The 26,932-nt window shown below is 37.1% G+C and overlaps 2 long non-coding RNA genes across 2 annotated transcripts in view; one reads left to right on the forward strand and one right to left on the reverse strand.

Annotated features, from left to right (window-relative positions):
- LOC147657481 (uncharacterized) overlaps window positions 1-26,932 on the forward strand; it is a 69,764-nt gene that overhangs the window by 13,579 nt on the left and 29,253 nt on the right. The gene's annotated exons all lie outside the window — the stretch shown is intronic.
- On the reverse strand, window positions 21,393-26,922 carry LOC147657482 (uncharacterized). The gene is made up of 4 exons (XR_015292491.1): window positions 26,310-26,922; window positions 24,050-24,294; window positions 23,162-23,555; window positions 21,393-22,932 (listed from the first exon to the last, which is right to left on the reverse strand). It is a non-coding gene; the product is annotated as an uncharacterized LOC147657482 (long non-coding RNA).

The following is a 26,932-nucleotide window of genomic DNA, read 5'->3' on the forward strand; positions in this document are numbered from 1 at the left end:
GCACATGCTGTACATACCCTCTCAACCTGCCTGCCTGTCTGCCTGCCGTCCCTTAGCCATCTCAAACCCTCTACGAGAAGAAATAAAAAAAGAGAAAAATAAAATACGAAATACGATGCCTTCGAAACGGAGGCAGGAATCTAATTTTCTAAAAAAAAAAATTCCAGACAGAAGGGATGGACCTTTTTCTCGAAAAGGTATATAATTCTTCCTCCTCCCTCGTTCCATCGAAATCAATTCACCGAGACGATTCGCTTTTCTTCTCTCCTCCTCTCCCTTTCTTCTTCTTCTTCTTATTATTATTATTGTTATTATTATTTCTTCTTCCATTCCATTCGAAGAGAACGAGACTCGCGTTAGAGTCTTGGTAGAGTAATTCTCGCGACCGCCTTTGGAGAAAGATGTTCTTTCTTTAATGACGTGTCACCGGCGCGGGGAACTTCGGGGGAACCGGTTTTCTATTAAAACTTACTCCAACGATTGTTTTCTTCGACTCGGTTCCACCCTCTTTCCTCTCCCCCCATCGGGCTAGATTCCTCCGTTTAGAAACGTTGACGAAGGGGAGGGTTGATAGGGATCTCTCGAGGAGAGGTCTCGGCTTGAATTTGCTTTTAAAAGGGATTCCTTCCCCCCCCCCCTGTTGGTGAAAATTTTCGTCATTCTCGTCAACGCAAATATATCCCTCCTTATCTCTATATATACCTTTAGTAAATTCGAGAGTATGATATTTTTTTCTGATATATAGAATTTCATATTATTTTTATCGTTTGCTCGAGAAAAATTGGAAAAATTGTTGAACGAAGCAGGCAAGTTTTGGACAATTTTCATCTGCACCGCTTTGAAGATTGGGGTAAAAATGGAAAGATCGTTTACCAAGTTTCACCGGTCTTATGTGCCAATTACGCGGCCCGATAAACTTTGTTCACGATCGGGCTTCGCCCCTAAATGAAACAACGTAAGCAATGCCAACGATCTTGCTGCATTAACTTGGGAACAAATATACATTTTGCTAATTAATCGGCGCCGGATCGCTCGACGCAAATATTGAAGCTGATCGCGGTCTCTGTACACGGCCTGTGAAATTCGGTCAACGCGTGTAATATGGAAGCATGCAGGGATCGTCGCTAACGATATTAGGCTGTTTATTATTAGCTGTGGAATGCGACTCGAAAGGATGATAATGGAACGCCGTTTAATCCACGAGTTTGATAGGTCAATTATCAAGTTGAATTTTCGTCTCGAGTCGTAAAAATCTTTGAAATTTAGCCTTCGAAATAGGCGATTATTTATATTAGAGGATCGATTGTTTAATGATTATTCGAATATGTAAGATGTGTATAAGAAATGTATACAGTTGGATACGTAATTTATTCTCGTTTTGCTTCCTAATCCTACGACGTTCGAAGAAATGGAAATATTTACGTTGGTAACGTTCCAGTAAGTAATTTTCTCACGTCTTCACTTCCTCACAATCGTTCGACCAGTTAGCATTGAAAACATTATCGCAGTAGATATATATATATACAAATTCCTATTCGATGTATTCATTTTCAATTTCTCATTTAATCAAAAATTCAAACTATTCTTAACTTTCGATCATCGTCTCTGAAACTTGGAAATTCACGCTCGATCCCTGATAAACGTTCTTTCGAGAAGGAGATGGAAACAAATGGAATCGTTCGTAGATATATAAACAAATTCCTATTCGATGTATTCATTTTCAATTTAATCAAAAATTCAAGCTATTCTTAACTTTCGATCGTTGCGACGATCATCGTCTCTGAAACTTGGAAATTCACGCTCGATCCCTGATAAACGTTCTTTCGAGAAGAGGATGGAAACAAATGGAATCGTTGGACCAGTTAGTTTATTGAAAATATCCTATTATCGCAGTAGATATACAAACAAATTCCTATGTATTCATAATTTCTCATTTAAGGAAAAATTCAAACTATTGTTAACTTTCGATCGTTGCGGCGACGTCATCCCTGAAGCTTGGAAATTCACGCTCGATCCTTGGCAAACGTTCGCCACGTTCTTTCGAGGAGGGGGATGGAAACAAATGGAAAGAGTTCCGCTCGAGGAATCCTCTTATCCCGAAGAAACGCGACCGCATAAAGGGAGAGAATATTCCCCCTCAGGAACGTAAATATCGGAGCGCGAAGACGCCTCGTGGAAAGGGACGACCACCCCTTTTCGCAGCCCTGACCGATAAACATCTCTGCTCGACTCGGTTTAGCACTCGATCGAGATCGAGAAGGATTCGGAAACTGCTCTCCTCCCTTTTTTTCGAGGACAGAGGCGCGGGATAAAAGCAGAACTTGGGACGAGAAATGGCTGGCCCTTTCTCTCTTCGTTTATGGCGTTCTCTTATGGGGGGGTTGGACGAAAAGAAAGCAAGCTGTGGAAAGGAGGATACGTTGGTGAAGATATCGTGATTGTTCATTTTAGGATTTCAAAGAGAATTTCACAGGGTGTCGAGGGTGAAAATATTTCAAGGGAATTTGTGCAATTATGAAAGGGGAGGAAGAGTTTTAACGGTTGGAGTGCTTTGACTGTTTGCGAACTGTTTTCAACTCGATCAATTTGTAAATATTTGAAGAGAATTTATGTGCACATATGTGTGTGTGTGATCTCGATACTAGAATGATGATTCATCGATTATTTGATTTTATGATATACGATCTTTATATTTTAACATCGTCAGAAGAAAGTTGTCTCGAGAAGAAATCATTTGAAATTATTTCAATCGTTTATGGTGTGTGGAACAAGTATTGTAAATTTCTTCCAAGAGTATTTCCTCCTTTTAGAAGAATTTTATCCAGCAATCGAAAACACAGGATTGGATAAATAATTTTTCGAGAGCAGTGAAGGGAAGATGATCAAACCTAAAATAAAACGTGAAAAATATATTTGTCCGTAATCAAATTAAACGATAAAACAAAGGGAAGAGAAGCGAGTAAAAAAAAAAGAAAAAAAAAGAAAAAGAAAAAAATCAATCTTCATTTTTACGCGTTCATTTATAAATAAATAACGTTTCGAATGGAAATTAACTGCCCCTCGTTGGAAACGACAACGAATTCCATTCCAAAACGTTTTTAAAAAAACGATTACTTGGGAGGATAATTAAATTTTGTAAATTAAAATTGCTCATCGTTGCTAATCCAAATTCGCCACGAGTCTCTCGTTTACGAGATTACGAGAAATAAAGTTTCTCGATTGTCCGACGGGTGAAATTTGTTCCGAGCTTCGATCGTCGTTGAAAATCAGTCGCGAAAAAGAGACGCGACGATTCCCTGGGATTTATCGTTTTCGATTATGCGTTGGGAACGAATTGAAACGATGCTTGATTAAAACGGGTCGAAATTAAGGTGGATATTCGGCTCGAGAAGGCGATTTCTCTTCGCTTTTTATGCGTTCGATGCGTTAAAGGGATATTGACACTGATCTCGTATTTTCTTTTTCTTCTTTTTTTTTTTTTTTTTTTTTTCTTTACAGTGAGAGTTAATTGCGTTTTTTCCCTTCTTTTTTATGAAAGAGTAATTACACGAATACATGTATATTCGTTGGTCTTTGATGGATATCGATTTTTTTTTTCTTCACTCCTCGTTTTTATTATACTACAGGGACGTAATATCTTTTTTGTTCCTATTTTGAAGATTTAATAACGAACGTTTTTAATTTCACTTTGTTCAAATAGATGATTTTTTTTAGATTTTTTTAGAATTTCTAAAACTCTCTCTGAATGTAATTTTTGTTTATTAATAAATGTTAGATTTTTTTATATTTGCAAGTTCTCGTTATGTCGTTTTATTATTTTTCACTTCTGATAGTGGTGGATTCGTTTTCGGAATATAATAACAAACGTAAGATCGCTGAAATTTTTTTTTTGCCCTCCAGAGATTCGAGATAAAACAAGTTTCTTCGAGCAAAAGTTATTAAAATATCCTTATCGATTCTTTCCTTTAAATATAATTCTTTAAACTTGATACATTTTAAAAAGAAAATGTAAACGGAAAAGATCGACTAACAACGCGAAAAGAAGAAGAAGAAGAAGAAAAAAAAACATGAAAAAGAAGAAGAAGAGAAAGATAGAACGAATTGCATAGTTCATGAAATGCATCTCACTGTTTAACAACCTCTCCCAGGAAATTCCGTTAAAAACTTGTTCGCGAAACTTATTCTTCTTCGCGTAAATAAATCTGCATATTTTTTTTCGAATAGAAAGGGGGAAGAAGAGTAAAAACCTACGAGAACTTTGCTCAACTTATATTTTGTATTCAAGAAGATACATAGTAATCAACGTTCAACAACACGTGAAAATCTTACCTACCTTTCAGTCGTTTCCTTCTTCTTCGAACTCCTTCGAAATTGCCTCGCACCAAACCACGTTAAATCTTCCTCTATTAAATACAAATTGCATCGTGTCGATCAACAACCAATTGGTCTCAATTGGAAACATTAATTACAAGTTGCAGATAAAAAGCAGATGGAGCTTGAAAGAATTTATAATTTAGAAAGCAGAATACTTTCACCATTCTTCCAAGAAACTTTCGAAAACTTTGATAAGAATATTTAATTATACTTTCTGAATACTAGAAAAAAAATCAATCCATCTAATTTGACCAAAATATTAATACAAATCGTCTCCAAGCTCATCACAACTACTTCTCCACTCGATAAAAAAAAACTTAAGAATCGAGACGAAAACGGAACGAGAGAAAGGAGAAGAGTGAAAGAAACAACACGAAGAGGAAGAGGAACAGAGACTCGAAACTCGTGAAATTAAAAAGGGGAGAGAACTTGTTAGGAACATTCAATGTTCATCTCTGAAGAAGAGGTTGGTCGAAGTTGAGCGTCAAGTTAGTCGAAGGTCGAGAGTGTAGTATTTTTTCGATTCGTAGCGAAGATTCTTCCTCCTGGTGGCCGTAAACGGGGGCGTTTCGATGGAATGGAAGCGTGCGATTCGTTAACCGAATGATTTTGAGAGAGGAGGCCTTGACGATTCGAGAGACCAACAGAGAGAGAGGGAGGGAGAAAGCGACTGGAACAAGTTTAACTTCTGTTCTCGTCTCGTTTGGATTATTGCAAGCCTCGTTAACGTTCGTCTTTCTCTCTCTCTCTCTCTCTCGTCCTCTTTCCCTCCTTTGCCTTGTTAGTTAGTCGTTGGAGTCGTACCAAATTAGAAAATTGATGAAGCAATTGTTATCGCGATGCGACCATGTTTGCCTTGCTTCTCGAACGATTATCGCGTTAGCCACGAACCCGAGTGAAACATCCTATTCCCTCTCTTTCTTTCGACTCTTATTAAATACGTACGACGTGCATAAATTTAGATTTTAGACGTTTAATTAAGTGAGATTTTTAAATTTTCTACCTCCAGTCTGGGTTGGCTGTGATTTCGTTGGGGATGGAGAATCACTCGAGTTTTAGTCTAATCCGATTGAATCTTTCAAATTGAATCTTTAAAGACAGGACGAAGAAACGAAGGGATTGGTTGCTAACTCTGAGATTATAAGTAATTCCTTTTCCTTCTCTACGTGCGTATATTTAAATCGAACCATGCTCCCTCTAATCTTCCAGAAAAAAAAAAAAGAAGAAATAAATTCATTCCCTTCGAAATCTCTTCTCCACGAGCTCTCTCCACTCGAATCATCGAATAAAATTTCTTCCCTTCTCGCCCAACACGAAGCTAATCTTTGCTAAACGAGAAACGAAAAAGGGTAATTCATCCCTAAATAAACGTTACGAGACGGACAATTTCCAACCCTCAAATCTCTAACCCTCGTTCTCATTCGTCGAAATCTCTTCTCTATTTCTCCAAGACCAACTTTTCCCTCCAAGACGAAACAACGGGGTCGAATTCAGCCTGGATGGAGGTGTAAGAAAGAAACGTAAGAAAGAAAGAAAGAAAGAAAGCAGTAATTAATTAATCGTCCAAACTTTTAACACAATCGTATCTTCCTTTTTCATCCCCTTTGCTCTTCTCTCTCTCTCTCTCTCTCTCCACGTATTTTCGTTCATATTCTTCGTTTTTTGGAGAGAGGGGCCGTGTTCGTTTTCACCGTGCCCGACTTTGCGACACGGTCGTGTCGCGACGCCGGGATTTATATACGGCTATCGGATACACAGGGTGTCCACGCTTTCGACGAATTTTTGGAGGTGGCGACGAGCGGTTAATTGGACGTGGATTTTTTTTTTCCGAGTGTCTCGTCGCCCAGATTTTTTTTCCGGGGGAAAATAGTCGAGGATGGATGCGATTTTTTTCTCTCTCGGTGCAAATTTTCAAGATACAACGAACGAATATATGTATAAATCGCGAAGATTAAATTCGTAATCTTTGTTTCGAAAGGATTCGAGATTGAGAAGAAAATTCCAATCAACGTTTCATCCATTATTATTATTTCAATTATTTGTTTCGGACAAGTTATACGCAGACCTGCAATTCTCTCCCATTCTCTACGTGTATATATATATTCGACTGTAATCTGTACATATGCAACGGAACACACGGATACATGTCTCGGTTTAAACCGAGGGATGATACGTGGGATTCACGGAATAATAACCGGTGTCGCGAATTCTTCGCCCTCGCGGCCATTACGATGATAATCAATGTAATTAAAGGCGGCAACAGGGAGGAGGGAGAAGGTATACAATGATCACGGTCGGCCGAGATTAAACGGCGGAGGTGGAACGAGATTAAATAGAGTTTCGAGTCGACGGGAGGAAGCGGAGACAAAGGGGAGGAGGCGGAGTGGCGGCGCGCCGCTTCTTTAAAAAAAACGTGGCCGCTTCCGCTACGAGAAGCGGCTTGGGGCGGCCGCAATTAAAACGGCAATTAACGGCTACGCGTTATTGAGGACGAGGCGAATTATAGCTCGGGCGAGACCAGCTTTTGATAAATCGTCCCGTTTCGAGGACGGGAATTTTCAATTGTTTCACTTGGAAGCTAGAACCTTGGAAGTGGAAGGAAACAAGGGTTGGATACAAAGGAAGTGTATCTTTCATTTTCGATCGTGCAATTTGAATGACAATTAACGTCGCTGAACCCCTCCGGCGAGGGGGGGGGGATACCCGTTTATGCGGGATTATGCAAATCCTCGGGTTCGAGTAGTAGTTTTTTTTTTTTTTTTTTCTTTTCACGTGGATAAACGTATATTCGAGTCTATGAATGTGATATCTCGGTGTTAGGGGATTAGGTTAGGTTGGATGGATATCGATGCCGAGGAATTTGTTATTCTGCTTTTCAATTTTGGTGAAGCTCTCGATCTTTTCACAAATTTGTGAAATTCGAATCTTCTTTTATGAATCTGTATCGAGTATAAGTTAGTTAGGTTAGGTCTGATCGAAGGAATTTATTATTTTGCACTTTTGAACTTTCCTGGAATCGAGTGATTTTGGTTCTCGATCTTTTCACAAATTTGTGAATTTCGAATCTTTTTTTATAAATCTATATCGAGTATAAGTTAGGTTAGGTTGGATCGATGCCGAGGAATTTATTATTCTGCTTTTCAATTTTGGTGAAGCTCTCGATCCTTTCACAAATTTGTGAAATTGGAATCTTTTTTTTTTTTTAAATGTGGTATATTCGAATATGAATATATCTATATCGAGTATAAGTTAGATTAAGTTCGATCGATGCCGAGGAATTTATTATTCTGCTTTTCAATTTTGGTGAAGCTGTCGATCTTTTCACAAATTTGTGAAATTGGAATCTTTTTTTTTTTAAATGTGATATATTCGAATATGAATATATCTATATCGAGTATAGGTTAGGTTAAGTTCGATCGATGCCGAGGAATTTATTATTTTGCACGAAGTGATTCGGCGATGGTTCTCGATCTTTTCACAAATTTGTGAAATTCGAATCTTCTTTTATGAATCTGTATCGAGTATAAGTTAGTTAGGTTAGGGTCAGATCGAAGGAATTTATTATTTTCGTTAATCGTTTTGATAATTTTAAAGTAATAAAATTGTTAATTACGATGACGATTAAAGCTCATTTATACAGCAGTTATATAATGAATGGTTAATTATTTGGAATAATGTGTGAATGATACGTAATTCGTAATTTAATAATAATGCAATTTCTTCGTATAACGAGCGATATTTATATTTATTTAAATATATCGTAATTTATCACGCTCCCGTGTTATCACTTACAGTCACTTCTAATAACATTTCATTGCATTATCTCTACAAAATTCTCACTCCTCGTACACGCTATAACGTATCCCGTTAGATATTCCGTATATTTCGCTGGTTTTAATGAAACCGCATCCGCGTTCATTTGGAGCGGAACAAGCGGAGCAGTTATTTCAATTATCGCGCATCATAGTCGAGCTGCCCAATTTTTACATCGTCCTTGGGGAACATTCGTAACAAACGAAACACGGAATAATCGGTTCAAGGTTCGTGAATTTTTCGCAACGATAAAACAATCGTAAACAAATGAGGAGCGATTTCGTTTCGAATTTTCCGTAAATCGTGGATTATTGGATTCCAATTGGATTTGCAATAATAATCAAAGATCGTCTTCTAAATAAACGATAAAAATTTTCAAATCGCGAATTAAATTAAACGTATCTAGATTATTATTATTTTTCCACATCGTATTTTTCTAAAACGATTAATCGTTTATAGAACAAACTATTCATCTGCTCGACACGATCTTCAATTTATTTAATAACTTTTTTATATAACACTTTTAACCAGACTGTTATATCCCTTTTCGCGTCTTCTATATTTAAATCACTTTTACTTGACCCGCACTGTGCAGCTCTCTCGCGGCCGTTTTACACATCAAAATTGCAGATATGAAAGTAAAATTAATCCACTCTCCGTAAAAGCAGCCCGTGAATTTGAAAATTGGAAACTTTATCCATGAATTTCCCCTCCGAGAGGAGAGGGCCCTTTGAGTGCCATTCCACGTTCTTTCCTTCGAGGTTTACCTTACGTCACGGCCAAACCCTAATGGCTTGCTTAAAACGACTTAATTCACTTTCAATAATCGTCTCTATCCTTGATACGCCATCCCTCGTTAATTTTCCACCGTGAAACCTTCGCGCGTCTCGAATCGATTGCGCGTAATGGAAGCTTAAAAAAGAAGGAAAAAGAACAATCATACAAAAACCTCACAATTAATATCTCCTTTGAATACACTTACGTTACGTTATCGATCGAGGGATATATCTCCCTTCGTTATCGTTCGAGCATCATCCTTGAAAATAAAAAAAAAAAAATCCAAAATCTATAAATTCAAACGCGCACTTTGATGATCGAATCCTTTTATTCCTTGATTCGTAAATCCACTCGTATTAGCGACACGAGTCGTGCAAAGAAGAAAAAAAAAAAAAAAAGAAAAAAGAACAATCATACGTAAACCTCTCAATTAATATCTCCTTCGAATACACTTACGTTACCTTATCGATCGAGGGATATATCTGCCTTCATTATCGTTCGAGCATCATCTTTGAAAAATAAAAAAAAAAAAAATCCAAAATCTATAAATTCAAACGCGCATTTCGATGATCGAATCCTCTTATTTCACTCGTATTAGCGACACGAGTCGTGCGAAGAAGGAAAAAAAAAAAAAGAAAAAGAACGTCATTAAAACTTCATCAGGTTCTTCGAAGAGGTACTGCTCCTCTCCATACTCGGAAGGAAAGGAAAGGAAACGTTCGACGCGAGAAATAAATTACTTAGGAAAGCCGTGGCCACGTGTAATTCACCGGCGAAAAAAAAGAAAAGAAGGGGAGGACAATTGATCGCGGAAGATTTAGCAAACGCGGGGTGGTAAACAGGCTGCAAGAAGGTCGACGATAACTCTCTCTCTCTCTCTCTTCCCCTCTCATAAATTATCCGCAGGACGATTTATCAGAGGAGGAGACCCGGTCGAAATTCCTCGAGCACACGTGACAGAGGCGAAAGAGAGGGTCCATTTCCTTCGATATATCGGCTCACTCGATTTTCGCTTGATTCACGGCGAATGATGTTCCTTCGTTTCGTTAATTTCCCTTTGGAACTTGGCGAACGGTCCAAGAGGAATTGGATGAAGAAATCGACGTTGAAGAAGATTTAGGGGGAAATGACGAGGATTCTCTTATTGAGAGGAGAATCGTGGATAATTTTCTCTGGTCAAACTTCGATGATTTTGTTTAGAATCGATTCAAGGATCGGAAAATTTGATAGATCATTATGTTAGCAAAGGATCTTTTTATGAAGAAAAGAAATTAATATCTTCATTTTTGACCGAATTCACTCTTACGTTTCTAATAAAATTACGACTTTTGTTTCCCTGAAATTTTCCCTGGTATCAATTAACATCGCACTCGTTCTACAACTGGATAAAAATAGCCGGGAACAAAAATGAGAATAGTGAAAGAGAGAGAAAAACAAATAAACGAAATAAACTCGTAAAAAGAGAGGAGAAAAAATACGAAGACATAAAACCAGGAAGGCTGAAATGGAAACAAAAGAGCGGGGAGATATTCTCGGGACAATGATCCGAAGGGATCTAAAAGGGGATGGATCGAATCCACCCGTGGAGTAAAAAAAAGAAAAAATCCTCGTTTTTTACGAGGATCGAACAGAGAGAGACTCGTAAACGGATAAAGTAACTCGCGCCGCTGTAAATCCAGAAAGAAAAAAAAAAAAAAAACGATCGAAAGACAACAGCAGAAGGAAGAATTTAGAGCAGAGGGAAAATTAGAGACTGCGATAAGATTGCACGATGGGTGGAGGGATGGTAAAAAAAAAGGCAGATGCACGGTCTGTGCTGCCTTAAAGGAACACAGTTACAAAACTGCGAAAGCGGAGAAAAGCGAGGCAAGGTTTCGTTAAATAAGAACAAAGGGTAAGAAGCGATAAAAACTTGGTGGAAAACTGGCCGGGAGACAAAAGCGATAATGATAGGTCAAGGGATTCGAAAAGCAAGAAGAAACACGAGTTTACTTACCTTACATTACAACTTCATTCGCCGATCCAAATTTTTCTCGAAATCCGTATTTCAAAATTTAAAAATCGCTCGTACTTGCCACGATGCAATATCTCCAACTTCGATTCACGTAACATTTTTCTTTCGATCGTTCTTTCAATTAGGAACTATTTTTCGGATACATCCCTCTCTCTCTCTCTCTCTCTCTCTCTGGACAAACACCGAGAGTGGGACGAGGACGAAACGAGGACAAAGGGACGATGGAAAGAGGGAGAGGGGATACTAGGTTGGCTGGTAGGTTAGTAAAACTTAAACTGGAGATTGGCAGAGGAAGAAGGAGAGAGGGAGAGAGAGAGAGAGAGAGAGAGATAGTCACTATCAATTTTCCCTCTAATGGGAGTGCAGCGGCGTAACGAGGTCGTAGGAGAGGAGAGTGTCGCGAGTGATCGCACTCGCGGTAACGAACTCGGGACACATTGTGTCGGGGGACGTTAATGACGTAACGAGAGAATCGACGATGCTGCGTCCTCCTCCTCGGATTTTCCCTAAATTTACCACGATTACCTCTCTTTACCGAGACACGAACCGCAGATGAGATGGGCCTGCGCGTGGTGGTGGGTTGCCTCGCCAACGTCAGAGGTGATCTCCATCCCCCCTCCCTTTCTGGAGGCTCGTTTCTGGAGGACGATGGAATCGAGGAGGAGAGGGTTGAAGAGGCTGCCGGGCGACCAGGATGTTTTATAATTGATGGTAAATATCGAAGCTTCTGGAGAGGCGTCATTTTTTTGGAAAATATCTATTAGAATATCTATTTTCGTTTGGATATTTAATCTGAATTTTTATTTCTAGTATTCAGAAATTGAAATCTATATATATATATATATATATATATGTAGATTTGTGTGTATTTTTGTAACTGGTTTAGAGTAGACAGTTTTGACGTAATTTTATATTTGTTCTTTCTTTTTTTTACTAAATTAGACGGGTATCTCTCAAATTTTCCAATGACAATGTTTCATTAACGATAGAATATTCTGTAGGAAGGAAGCTTCTTGGAAGCTTTCGATAAATCTTGCAGCTCTGCGCTTCCTGTATTCCTCTAATTATCTATCACTTTGTATTCAAGTTACTTTACGTACGAAATATCATAACTTAATAATAACTTGCTACACGTAATACCAGTTCCATATTCCTTGCGTTCAGGATACGTGCTGTAATGTAAACTTGTTACATTATCAGAATATTTTATATAATATTCCCGAAACGAAGTAAAAAGAAAAGTTTTCGAAATATTTTTCCACGCTAAACAAATTTATATAATAATATCCTAAAGCATCCAACGAGATGGACACATCTTTCCCGCAGAATCAGAATTTTTCGCCTCGCCTTGAGAAAAGAAAAAAATACCGATAAAGCCTTCCTTCTTCTTCCTTCAACCGTCGCTTGGAAACGCTTTTAAGATCTCGTGACGATCGTCTGAAGGGAGGAGTTGGGCGGAAAAATGGCCCGGTCTAATGTTATAAACGCAAACGAGCTGACGACGCTAATGACGTAACGACTCGAGGGAGGAGTTGCACGATCCTCCCTCCTCCTCGTGGAGCCATTGGTGCGTGGCAAGCTTGCAAAAGTAAGCGATACCAGGGAAGGAGGAGGAGGTGGTGACGTTTATGCCAGGCATGCGACACGTCGTTCACGTGTTGTACATTTGACAAATAAAATTTGCGTCCCGGCTGCGAATGGCAATTGTGAACGAGCTGCCAGCAAACCGTGACACGTTTCGTTTACGCGCGTATTCATGCCGCCCGACGAAAGGGTATAAAATTACTCCGTTCCACCGACGTTGCTTTATTGGGGGCTGCGTTTCAACCCTGTTGCACGCCATTTCTGCGTGCCACGCAAAGTTGTGCGGTTTTTCCCTTTTTCCCTGCTGATGAAACGTTAAGAGAGAAAGCGTTGTTTCCATCGATCGAATATCAACCAATTAAGAATACGATTTTCTATCTATGAATTCGTGTAACTTTTCGCGATATTACTATAAAATTAATAATTGGATTTAGTTTTAATGCGAAAAGGCATTTAAAAAGGTATTTTTACTAGGCCTACAGTAATTCGTTTCCTTGTGTCTTCGAATATTTGAATATCATATATTTGAACAGAGGATTTTTATACAGAAAATTTGTACCTTTTCGTACGATTCTTCGGTTGACGGATCGTGCCACGCGATAGTAATCACAGTTATCGTTATATTTATCTCTCTCTCTCTCTCTCTCTCTCTGTCTCTGTTTCTCCCTTATTTCTACGCGATATTACAGTTTATGCTGATTTTTAAGCTGATAAAGCGTTTAGAGGATTTTGCTGCAGGATTTCCAACCGTTCTCTCTCTCTCTCTCTCTTCTCTTTATATATATATATACCGCGGAGGCAATTAAGGTTGCCATTAGACGCAGGTTTGCTCCCTTATTTCTACTCACTGCTAATGATTGCGTGATTGTTAAGCTGATAAAGCGTTTAGAGGATTTAAGCTTGGAAGATTTGTGCTGTTTGGCTCTCGTATAACGTGGGGGGGTGGGAGGGTAATTAAGAGCCAGATTTCTAATCTTGGAGAAACGGCCGCGTATCAGGATGAAGAATCGAAGTGTTGGAGAAATCGGCAATAAAGGATAATTTTCGTAAATGGAATTATTTCTCGTAATTACAGGGGGGTTTGAAAATTTCCTCGAGGCAAAACGTGCCAATTTTCTTTTTGCGAATGGGATAATTGAATTGTCTCGGATTGCTCGAAATTCTTCTTCTCTTCTGTAATCTTTCTTGCCCGAAATTCGAAGTGAAATTAATTATACGGAGAAACGTGGAGAAGCGTCGTTTCACCCGTCGTGAAACATTCACGAGTTCGTAGCGTTCCAACTTTCCTTCGCTCCCATCTTTCCAGTATTTGCCACTTGATAACTTTCCACGTCCCAAGGGTTGTTGCATGCACCCCCCTCCCCGCCATTTTCACAAACGACCGACTACCACGCTCTTAAATCCCCGTTCCAAACTAATCAGGAATGAAAAATTAGCCGGGTAAGAAAGTTCTTTTCTCGGTCGAAAGGACTTTGCTCAACCCCTTTACTCGTACACCAATGGAATTAATGTTATATTCGATACAATTTATCGAAAAGGATAATTCTTCTTTTCTCTTTTCTATACAATACCTTTTTTTGCACATTTATCCAAAAACATGTGCTTTTATTCCGACAGCAAGCTTTTTATACAAAAATCCCTCCTCTAAATTCGAGCTGCTTGATCCACGCGTTTCTTTGTTACGTCTCGTGCAAATTTTAGACGAAAAAAGGGACGAGGCGAGCTTTTCACAAATTTTCATTGAATCTCCTTTCTTTTTTTTTTTTTCCGTTTTTTCCAACGAGTTACGGGATGGAAAAGTCTTCTTTTCAAACGAGCCATTAAAGAGAATCGTGTATTCCGTCTTAAATCTCGAGTCTTCTTCTCCGGAGAAAAAGGAAGAAATATTTTTTGGAACAGGGATATTACACATACATTGTGCACGAAAGAGAGAGCGTGTAATGGAGTGTGGTAGCCGGAAGCAACGCTGACGCGCGCACTTCCGCGGTAATTGAACGAGACCTTGTCCCTTAGGTTTCCCAAAGGAAACCCTTTATCTCCCGAGCTTTTACAAACTTATCAACAACCGATCAACAACCGTTCTTTTGTCGTCGAAAAATATTCTCTCGTCGAAAACTATCGTCGAAATTAACCAACCAGTGTAAATAAACGAAAGTATAAACCGAGCAACGGTAGAAGATACGGGAGAGAGAGAGAGAGAGAGAGAGACGTATGTAAATAAACAAACTGGAGAACGCAAATTAACAAGCGGGAGACATCAGTGTGTAAAGTTTGCTTTCAGTGAGCAAACCATTTTGGATTCGAAAGGATCGAAAGGATGGAAAATATTATACGTTCAATCTTTAACTTATCGATAATAATTTCCTACTTCTTTTTCCACGACGATCGCGTTTCGATTTTCCTCGATCTCGAGTCTGTTCAGGATACATGGTCGAGTAAGTACTCAATAATTACACGAATATAACAAATAAGAAATAAAATTATTCTCATCAATTGTCGTACAACTGTTTCCATCACTTGCTTATCCTTTGCACTCGTAAATACACGTATTTAGCATTACATTCTTGTTTCCTCTTAATATCTGCTTAAATGCGTGTATATATATATATGAAATAAAATAAATAAATAAAAGAATAATAAATTATTTATTCAAATTTCTTTCACCGTAGTGAAGTAACAATACATTCCCAGGAAAAAAAATTGCTTGTTGGAATCGATGGAACCTCGTTAAAATATAATATACGAGTGCAAAGGAAGAAGTTGAATTTAAATCCAACGATTTGAATTTCAGAGGGAAACAACGATATTGAAATTTCGCGAGGAAAGAAAGAAAGAAAAAAAAGAAAAAAATAGGCAAGGAAAAATTGTTACTTCCTTAGCAACCGCGGTGATCCCGTTTCTCTCTTCTTTCGCCGGAATTAACGGCAATCCTTTCGACTTGGCGGGGTCGTTGCGAAGCACCGACGAAAAAGCGCGCACCGTCGGTTGAAGTGTCGGCTAATGGCGATAAGTCGCCACCCCGGAAACGAGCATTTTTGCGGGGAACCCGAGCAGTTTCATTCTTCCTGTTGCGTGCGAAAATACGAGCGGCGCCCCGCCCTCCACCGGGGAGAAATCGTGTAATCGTTACTTTCTCCCTTATTTCTTTCTCTCCCTCATTTTCTTCTTTCTCTTCGCGGTCGGGGATCGGTGTCGTTTCGTGGGCAATATTATTATTAGATCGTTGGGAACGAATCTTCTTCTTGTTTCTCGATGATATCTTTTTAATCTTTTCCTAATTCTTCGTTTTATCTTTCAGCTTATTCTCCAAGACGCTTTGTCGAATTAATGTTCATCAAGTATGAAAGAGTGGATAGTAGCGTTGTTATTTTACCATCTTTTCAAATGATTCGATTCAGTTCCGATTGTGACCAGGATAGAAACGATGCGTGCACTTCCGAGGGACGATCACAAGTAAAAGTTTATTCATAATAATCACTTTTCGAATTTTTATAATTCAGTCGGAAATCATATCTATCCTCCTGATATCGCTCTAATCAATTCGAGAGAAAATGGAAAGAATCCTTCCAACGGATTCTTCCACATCCCCTGCAGACCGCATTAAAAGACGGAGACAACAGAGGTTGAGGAACTTTTAATAACGAGCAATTTCCGGCAACCGTTTTAAAAATGGTGAGGGGAGGGTGAAGGGAAGGTATATTCGTTGCGAGCGCGATACACGTCGTTATCCGCGCCGGTCTTAACGATGCGAACACACGCTTTAAATCGTGGAAAGGGGAGGGGAGACACGATGGGGACGGATAAAAATTGCAAGTTGCGCCACGAATCACGAATCACCTCCCTCACTTTCCATTCGCGGAAGGCAATTCGGTCGATTGATGCTCTTTTCTCTTCCTCCTTCCACGAACGGAATCGAAAACAGTTATGGAAAATTAAAAAGGAGATCGAATAAAAAGTTTGAACCGCGCCCGAAATGTTCAGACGAGCAACATTGGTGGAGGAGAATAATTTAGAGATAATCTTTTCGTTTCTTCGTCGAGAAAGAAACGCTACGTAACTTTCGTTCCAATTTCTCGTTCTCGTACATTTGAAGAAAAATAACGTTCGATCGGACGGAATGGGGCATCTTTCGATCTGCTGATTGCGTCTGTAATCGTGATTGATTCGAAAGCTAATTCGGATTAATTAATATCACGGCGAGTGAAAAATGTATATTTCGAAAACTATTTCACTATTTTTTCGTAGTTTCCGCCGCGTTTCCAATCCGCGACAAGTATCGAACTTGTCCAAGTAGCAGCGTGGATTTTTCCACGAAATTTCGTTCCACCGTGACGGATGCCCATCGAGGGTGTCGTTAAAAATTAACGCCGTTTCCCTCGAGAACGTAAATGAAATGAAATGAAAAAAAGAAAAAACGAAATCATCGATCTCGAGGAGGAGGAGGGGGAGAAAAATCACATCGTATCCTTTGATGCGCTGACAGTCAACCCTCCTTCCCCCCCCCCCTCCCTTTTTTTAACACGCGCGCGCGTGTCGAATAAAATTAACGATTAAATATTAACGGGGACGGAGTGGTGCGCATTGCGACACGACACGAGGGGGGCTGGAGGAGGAATCAATGAGGAAGCGTTTTCCAATGGGATGCGACCGACGACCCTTTCGCGTCCAGCGCACGCGGGGGTTATGGACGAGAATTGCGTGCGAAATTAACGGCGCGCGAACATGAGAACGAGAGGATTAAAAGGTTCGTAACAATCGGTGATCGAGATGAATGGCGGTAATGCGCCGTGGAGGGAAGGAGAATCGTTCTAGATTTTAGAGAGAGAGAGAGACAGGAGAATTTTATTTTATTTCACTCGTTGGGCAAGAAAGGTCAGTCGAGGGATAGTTGTTGTTGTTGTCTTTTTTCGAATCTTTAATTTTTATTGTGATACGTTTGTGATCAAAGATAAAGTTCTTGAATTATGCTGATTAATTAACACGTTTTTTTTTTCTATGTAGATCTTTTTGATAATTTTCAAATTAATATCGTTCAAATTTCCCGGAAGTAATTGAAAATTATACCGGCCATTATACCGGGGATAAAAAATCGTCACCTGCGAACGATTCGAATGGAACGAGTCGTTGGGAGCAATTGCAGGATGATTTACATGGATGTTACGTTACGAAACAAGGATGGTGTGTAACGATGTAAAATGGATCGATAACGTTGTTTATAGCGGATACAGTTTGCTTTTAACATATTTATAACAAGGCAAGATTTAACGCCGCATTCCGATACTTTCTCGTATTTCGTTTATTATTTATCCTTTTATTTATTGTTTTTTAAGAACGTTTAATCGTTGATTCATTCAAAAATATATATTTTCTCCCCAATATATATAGATAACATTTAAAGTATTTAATGTGATCTGTAAAGTTCTCTTTTAAAAAAGGGAATTTATTTAAATTTATTTATTTAAGAGGGAAGAATGGAAATATTTTAAAATATTTCCATTCTCGAAAACCGCGACAATCGACGAGCATCGATACGAACCCTTCGACTTTTGATTCAGCGACAAAGGAGAAAATAATGGTCTATCGAATCTCCATTCTCCACCCTTGCCTCGAGAAAGGGAGAATAATGAATTATTCGCGGGAAATATGAAATAAAAATTGGAGGCTCTCTCGTTAATGCTGCCACGTCTGTATTTATTTTTCCTTCACTTATTATCGTTAATTATTTTAATGGAACGTTCAAACGGCGGCGTAACTGATGAACGAATCCTTTCTTTGCCACCCTTTTCACCGAAGGATTAAAAAACAAGGTTCATCGCATAAACTAACAATAATCCCTGTTGTTTCTTTATTAACAGGCACGAACATTTCATCGTGTAATACAATAATAATCCACTAGATTTTTCGTTCCAGAATCAACCCGTTTATTAAATAAAATAATAAAATGCATTAGAAAAGTTCAAGATTTGAATCTGAATTTTAAATTGATCACAAACTGGTGAAAATAATTAAGTATAGTGAATTATACTTCTAGTGAAAAATATTATATATATAAATCGAATATTTTGATTATTATTACGAGAGAAAGGAGAGCAAAGCTAGCAAATAAAAGTAAAAGGAAGGATAAGAAAAAAAAGAGAGAGAAAGAGAGAGAGATTTTTCGTCTCGATTTCACGTCGATGGATAGGATAGGCTGATTATTCGAGATGGCAGGCGAGGGGCACGCGATGTCGGAAACGAAGGGGACGTGGATTCAGGAAGGGTGGCGCTGTCTGAAAGACGAGGAGAAGACTTAGTTATCCCGAAAGGGGCCGGGATTCCCCGGTTTCAAGCCACCACTCAGACGCGCTTTACCTTTTCTGCCACCCTTTTGTCATCGTTCTCAATGAAAGGCAGACGCTGCCACCGACTTTTTAATCGACCCTGGATATTTTCCACAGATTCTCTTTTGACTTTAGGGGTAGTTGGTATAAAAGGGTTAATACTCGATACATAATTCGCAATTAATCGTGCACAATTATTAAAATCAATCAAATTTCAATCAAGAAGAAACGAATCTCCATTTATTCAATGCTAAATTTCAAACTTTGGATAATTTTTCATCATCGTCGATATTATTCTCGTATTATACTCGAGACACTTTTCCATTGAATTGAATAAACAAAAATAATTCCATTCTCTTTCCACCGGATGGAAAAATTTAACAAGTTGATGGCGCATCCACGAGTCGCCGTATTTACGCGGGGAATTAGAATCGTAAGGTAGCCTTTTTATTAGCTCGAATTTCCTTGCCTCGGTGGCGTGGAGGGAGGGCCGGAAGCGACCCCTCCCCCCGCTGAACTGTAAAATTCACCGTGCATTCCCTCTGCGCCGAGGGAGGGTTGCACATAAAGGGTGGAACGACTTCTTAAAAATTCTGCGAACGATCCGTCGCATAAAATTCTCCACCTCTCAACTCCTCCCCCTCGTAACTGGGTGGCCAGGGAATCGAAGCTTTCGATAATTACGACCCGATGATCCCCGCTCCTGGGATCTTTTCGAACCTTTGGTGGAAAAGTTTTGTCGGTTTTAGGACCACCCTTGCTTAAAGGGTGGTTAATAATTTCTCATGAAATATATAACTCGAATAACACTGTTATCCGTGTGAAAATAAGCATTTATTTTTCCTTAGGAAAATTACACATCCTTTATTCCAAATTTATCGTATTATGTTTAAAACATAAGTTGTTTCTTTCCACAAATTTGATTCTTGATCCACTATAAGACGATGCCCCAAAATTAATTATCTTACCAAAATTGCAAAATTCGAATTGGATAGAGAAGAAGCGGGAATTCATTGTAACACTCATTTTATAATTCTGGCCGATATTACACGCCGATAATTATCGATCAATATTTTCGTGTATTCCACGTTCTCCTCTTCCTTTCTTCTTTCTCTTCCTCCCCCCTTCTCCTATATATTCTCTTGTCTCTGCCCGCCAGAAGGGCAGAAGAGTTCGTTACACGAGGCGCAACACAATGGCGAGCTAGAGAGAGAGAGAGAGAGAGTCCCTTTGCTCCGTTGGTCGAGGATGTTGCGCAACTAATTAGAGTGGGATGAAATTTAATTAAATTAACCTAATTAAACGAATCGCGGGTTACGTCGGTGCAGTGTCAGCCTGGATAAAGGCTGGGGGTTTAAGGGGTTGGGTGGATTGGCGTCGATGCTCCAGCTTAAATAATTAATCGACGATGCCTTTCTCGTGTCGCTCGACCCCGTTTTCGAATCATCTGTTTCTCTCTCTCTCTCTCTCTCTGGTCTCGTCGATACGACGTCTCATACGATGCTCGTCAAACCGTGTCCGTGAACGAGTTCGCTTTTATTCGTGAAAGGTAAAAATAAATGACGCGGAACGGGAACAGGAGGGAATTCGGTGGGGAAATCACGATTGAAAACAAATGTACGGTTTTACACGAGGACGAATCGTTCGATTTTATGAAAGAATGCGGCAATGATGACACTTCTTGAAACACGATTTCGATAAATGGAGAAAAATCGTCGACGGTGTTACATTGAGTTGCAGGGTAAATTTATTATTACGTATTCTGAAGCAATTCATCGTCATTTGGGATTTTAAAAAAATCATTCAATTCGATTGATATTGTTTTATTTTTAACGAGTGTAAATCGAAAATCAAGAAATGCACGCTTAATCACGATCTGTCGTGATAAATTTCATAAGAACGAATAATGATGAACGATAATAATAATTGATAAACGTGATAAAAATCGAGGAATCGCGAAATTGGTGTTGGTTGGAGAACACGAGGAGGGAACTCATTTGAATCTGAAAACATGGGATGAAAATTAATGAGGGTTCGAGTGATTGGGATCCGACGTCCGTGAAAAAGGGGTAAAAAGCGCGGTAAAAATGAAAACTAGGGAAGGTATGGATGGGCCAGTCGATTGAATCGAGGCTGGTTGATTGGGATGGAATCGACACTCCAATGTGAATGTTGCGCATTTCGAGAGGCTTCAAGAATCCGGCCCTGGAATCCGATAATGCTCCGTTCCTAGCTTTGTTGGGTTAAAAAATTGCCGTTACACGTGGCTGATACGATGGAGAGATTTATTCAGAAAGAATAATAATCTTTTCTTAAATTTTAATTTTTTTCTCTATTGGAAAGGATTAATAGACTCGGAGAATTCCTCGATATTAATGGAATGATTATAATGAAAATATATTGATATAATGAATGATTGAAGAACGATAATGGATTCTGTATTTGTGAATTCATGTATTTAGATGTTATAAAATAAAATAGGGAATAGGAAGTCTATTAAAAAAGAAATCTTACTTAGTGAATGAATTTATATTTTTAAATTACAATTAGGGAAGATTTATTATTGATTATATATGTGATATGTAGTTTAAATAGTAATATTAGTAAATATTTGCTAATTACTTTTTATAAATACAGTTTTTCAATATTTTTAAATTATTAATTATTCAATAATAATACTACTAAGAATAATATTGTTAAAGTTGACTATTAAGTATAGATGTTCGAGCCTTTTTAGAAAATTTTAATCGTCGTGTGTTTCGAAACTCCTCATTCAGCGTATCATTAACATGCATTATCTCATTAATTCGCGCGCGAGTTATTCAAATACATATTGTGTGTATTTTCGAAAATGTTTGCTTATTATCAATTATATACCAATTTTATTTCGAATAAAGTAGCAATTCATATAATAAGAAGCAAAACAACATCAATTATTATTCGAACGCGAAATCCAATATTATAATTACATGTATTAACTCAGAAAATACGGTATTGCGATAATATCCTTATATTCTTTTCTATACATAAATTGTTTCACCACGTCGATTCACGATAAAAAGCTTTTCTTTTTCCTATAAAAGTTTTCTCCATAAAATCTGTTGTTTGAAATCTCAGGAATCAAGGAATATTTCATTTATCAAATTATCAAATCATATAAATATTGTATACCAACGACTAAAAATCAATTTTATTATATTGTGAAACTAATTTCTGAAAAAATTTTTTTTTTTTTTTTTTTTTTTAAAAAAATCCTCGACATTCACGTCAAGAGATTGAGAGAAATCATATTCTCAGATCAAGATGTGTAATTTCAATGAAAAAACACGGTTTTCTCGATAGTCGACAGGTGAATTTAACGATCGCTGAAAGCGGCCGTCTTTTATTCCCGCAGGACACAAAGGGGATGATTCCCCCTCCCCCCCCTTTCTCTCTCCCCGCACTTTCCCTTTCTACGAAAGGACAGCAAGCAAAAAGCGTACGCGGCCGCAGGCATCCTTCATTCCTCTCTGTGTCCTCCTTTTTCCTCCTCCATTCGTTTATTTTCCTTACTTTTCCACGTCTATTCCCGCCCTTCGTTTTCACCACTTGACCCCAGCTATGTTTGCCCTGCCACAGGATGTGTTTTTGTATTCGTACACTTCATAGTTGATATGTGAACACTATTTTAATCGTAATGGAATCACCAAAAAAAAAAGGAATTATTGTGCGAATAAATAATTTACTAGTTTTAATAATTTCTTCAATTTTTACTCGTAAGTTTAAATACGTTAATTCCAAAATGAAGAAGTTCTCTCTAGTAGTACAGAATGTTAAATCTTTTCTGTACTTTTCTATATTAATCGTGTTAAAAATAATATTATTATCTTCATCTTTTCAAATCAAATTTTCATTGGTGTAGAAATATCAATAGCTTTTTCTTTCAAATTCAAAGCAATTAGAAATGTGGAATTTAAATAGAGATCTGCCTTATTTAAATGCGATAATGAGTATTATATCTTGAGTATTTTGTGTCCTTTATATTCCTTTTGGCCTGTACAATCGATCTTTCTATAAAAGAAAACAAAAAAATATTAATATATAAATGAATACGGGCGAATTACAAAAGTATTATTGTCAAATTGAATAATTCTATGCATATCCAACAAATTTTCAAATAACAATAAAATTTCGAGAATAGTTTGCACATCCATAATGAAATTCAGGAATAAAAATCATTTTACATTTTAATAATTCACATGGTGTGTCATCGAAAGCAGTATGTGTCATACATACTTACTTATGGGCTGGGCGTGAGTGTACGACCATGTTAGATATCAAGCCAGTGGAAACGTAAATATTAATACGTTCACCATGCGCCTCTTTCGACGTGATAAATCTCTTCTAATGGCTATATTAGCCGCATAAATCAACAGAATCAGTTCCAGTTTTCCAGTAGTGGCTGCGGGAAACGATGGCGAGAATTGTGTCCTTCAGGTTTGGATCTAAATTTTTAATAGCGCCCTCCGTGGAGATTTACGTCCGACTCTGCCGGAATTTTTAGGTGAATCGGTGTGGATGTATCCTAGATATGGTGTAGTTTCCACCACTCTTGGGGATGATTGATCGATTTTTGTGTGGAATAGAGAGAATTGAGAAATGGAGAATGTAGAATGCATACGTACAATACACACCTATAACATATTTATACATCACGTTAAATAATTGAAATACTTTTTTTAAAAATTAAAAATAAATCTCTATATGATAAGGTACATAAAATAGAAATTAAAATAATGTTATTTTGTAGATACAAAGAAAAAGAATAAATGAAATAATTCTTAAAATTCCAAATTTTATAACAATTTAAATACTAACTCAACTTTTTAACATCATAATAGCGATGATATATTATATGCATTACATCAGTGAAATTTTCAATGATAAACAGTATACGTTCGAGGGTTAATTTCATAGGATATAGAACAACAGTATTATAAGCCAACCTGTTAAACGACAATATCACTTTTTATTATCACTCAAATTGCTTTCAATTTATATTCTTTCCAAAAATTATCTTTCTAATAATTCAAAAGATTTGCACAAAGCATCTACACCGTTTTCTCTTTATCGACCTCTTTTTCACCATAAATATTGTATAATGTAGAATAGAATTGAAAGAAAATACTTGATCGAATCCTTAATTCGGCGCCATTGTTGTCTGCAAAGTTCTTTCTTCTCGTGTAAGGCGATATCAAGTATTCTTGTATCTTGACTAGAACTAATCTGGCTTCGTAGACGTCACTCAAGAGTGTCTCCTAAAGTTAGCGTCTACATCTTGAAGGGAACTCCTCAATTCTCTTTAGCTTCGTCGAGTTTAAACGAACTCGTCCATTTATTAAGAGAGAAAGAATTGAAGAGAAATACTGGATACTGCAATAAAAATAAAAATTATTGTCCCTTGTTCAGATCAGAATTATTTAATATTATATCCAAAATAACGTAATTATATTTATTAATATTTATTAACACCAACATCACTGTATTTAAAAATATGAAAGAAAATTATGAAAATTATGAGATGTTGAGTGACCAATGTTATCAAGTCACCCTGTATACACGTGGAAACTAGTGAGTACCTGTATCTATGCGAAAAAGAAGATTTTTGTTCCATGAATAACGAAGTTATTCCCGAATTTTTAGAGGACAGAATCAGGGGTTGGCTGTGGGCCAAAAATATCTTATCTGGGTATATTCTGTTCAAGAATCCCGGCAAAAGATCCTAAAGGTATATAGGTACAGGCAATTACTAAGGAAGTAAAGGAAAAAAAAAAAAAAAAAAAGAAGAGGAACTGGGTAACTTTTCTTTTAGGTTAGGACATCGGAAGGCGTCAACTCGAAACTTTCGATCTCGAGAGAGAAAACTTGGATTGACTTTGATCGGCGTATTTAAGCTTTTCTAGACTTTATGGAAGGAAGAGGCAAGCAGTTTTAAGAAACTAGGTTACAGATTTGCATTCGGTTGTTGTTTATTTAAAATATAATTTAATCTCTTGGGAATCTGATCCCTCCCCCTCTCTCTCTTTTAATTGTGTTTTATCTGTTAACTATGTTTGAGTATACTTGTCATGGAGAAATGACAATACTCGTTATGCAAGAAAAAAGGACTATTATTTGATATTTTGATTAAAATTTTAATGAAAATTGAAAAATATTCGTAAATTTAAGATATCCTAATATATTTTGAGATTACAATATGAAATAAATGAAAAGTTTTATTTAAAAAAAAATTGCGCACAGAGTGATCGATGAAATATTTACAAATTACAGAGCAGAATTTAATATATAAAATTTTATTAAATTTATTTGTTAAATTTTTTTGTAATTTAATTCAATTAATACATATATTCGCACTATATCCAAGAGAACTATATTCTCTTCTAATTTTAATTATATATAAAGATACACATTTTTAAATACAATTATATAAACTTCTATTATTTAGAAATAAAGTCTTTTCCGTATATTTAAAAATAAATTGGTCAAAAATATTGGACTACTCTATATATCTTATATATAGATATACATATGCAGATGTAGATATAGAGAGAGAGTGGGAGATGAAGTCTAATACTATGGAAACGATGGAACTTTTTTAGCGGATACAAGAACAAGATTCAAAAGTTTTCTAGAGCTCATCTGCTGTTCATGGAAAATTGTATTCGAGCTTCTTATTATCCCGTGCCTCTGCCGCCTCGTTTGTTTTGGCTTATTGCATCGAGATTTTGTAAGAATGATTATCATTGATTATCTTTATTAGTGATAGTAATTAATATTTGTAGAGTTTATAGATCTCTTTTTTATTCAAAACAGTATTTTATTTTCATAAAACTTTGAACATTATTATGTTGTGAAAGAATTGTTTCGAATGTTTTACTTCGCAAAACCTAACCTTTACGTTCATAAATTTTTATTTTACGTAAAATTAAAAAAATATTTAAATATTTTCTTTTCAAAAGATTTTTCAAATTCAGTTACATTTGTTACATTGATATATTTACTACAGATTTATATTTATTAATTTCGATATCGATAGATTTATCTACATTGACATATTAATTAAGAATTGTTTAAATTATCAAAATCGTACAAAATCTACATTAATTTTATAAAGACATAATAAGAATTGAAAATGACAGATAGAATAATGTAATTGTAATGTAATGTACATTGTACCGTAATATTAATATTATATTAACGTTTATATCACAGAGAGTACCATGATACCAACGCTTTGTTAACTCGAATTTCAAGCAATTATAATTCAAACATGGCTGGTTACGCTGCTATTCAAGAAAGAATTAAAAAAAAAAAAGAAAATAAAAAACCGATTTAATTAATTTGTTCGATTATAAATGTATGATCGTAATGATTCAAGTTAATATTACCGTGATAAATTTCTTCACAACGAATTCACGGAGTAATTGAATTCACACACAAACCAATAAGCATGGAGAATTCATTCAAATTAGATATGTACGAAACGCATTGAAAACAGGGCATAATGGTATTTCTTTTTAAACTAAAATCGACTTTAATATGTCTGATATGACGTCAGTTTCAACAACGAACACCTTGTACACTATTCACATATTACAAAATTAATCGAATCGCATTGGAACACTATATAAATCGTTTTAAACGCGTAAAACTAGGCTAATTGCATCGTAATCGATTTACGAACACGTATGTATAATTCACGATGCATCGTCAAGAGGCACAGTGACAGATATTACTCTGTAAGTCGTAACCCATCAGGGATCATTACAGAGCCGTAAGATACCACAAATTATCTCTAAACTCGTGAGACGCATCATAGATCCCTGAGAACTCGGATCATTAAAGATCCACCGCAGTTTACTCACAGACCGGTTAAACTGGTTAACAATCCCTAGTTCACTAGATTCCCTAGAGAATTCAAAGATCCTTTGGATATCTAGTTCACTCACAGACATAAATTTCTATCGTGGCAACCATCATGGCTACTTGCTCTTAGTTCTTATAGAATCCG

Source organism: Apis florea, unplaced genomic scaffold (genome assembly GCF_048593485.1).
Source record: "Apis florea isolate Af1SG1 unplaced genomic scaffold, ASM4859348v1 contig_3158_pilon, whole genome shotgun sequence".
NCBI classification, from domain to species: Eukaryota; Metazoa; Arthropoda; class Insecta; order Hymenoptera; family Apidae; genus Apis; species Apis florea.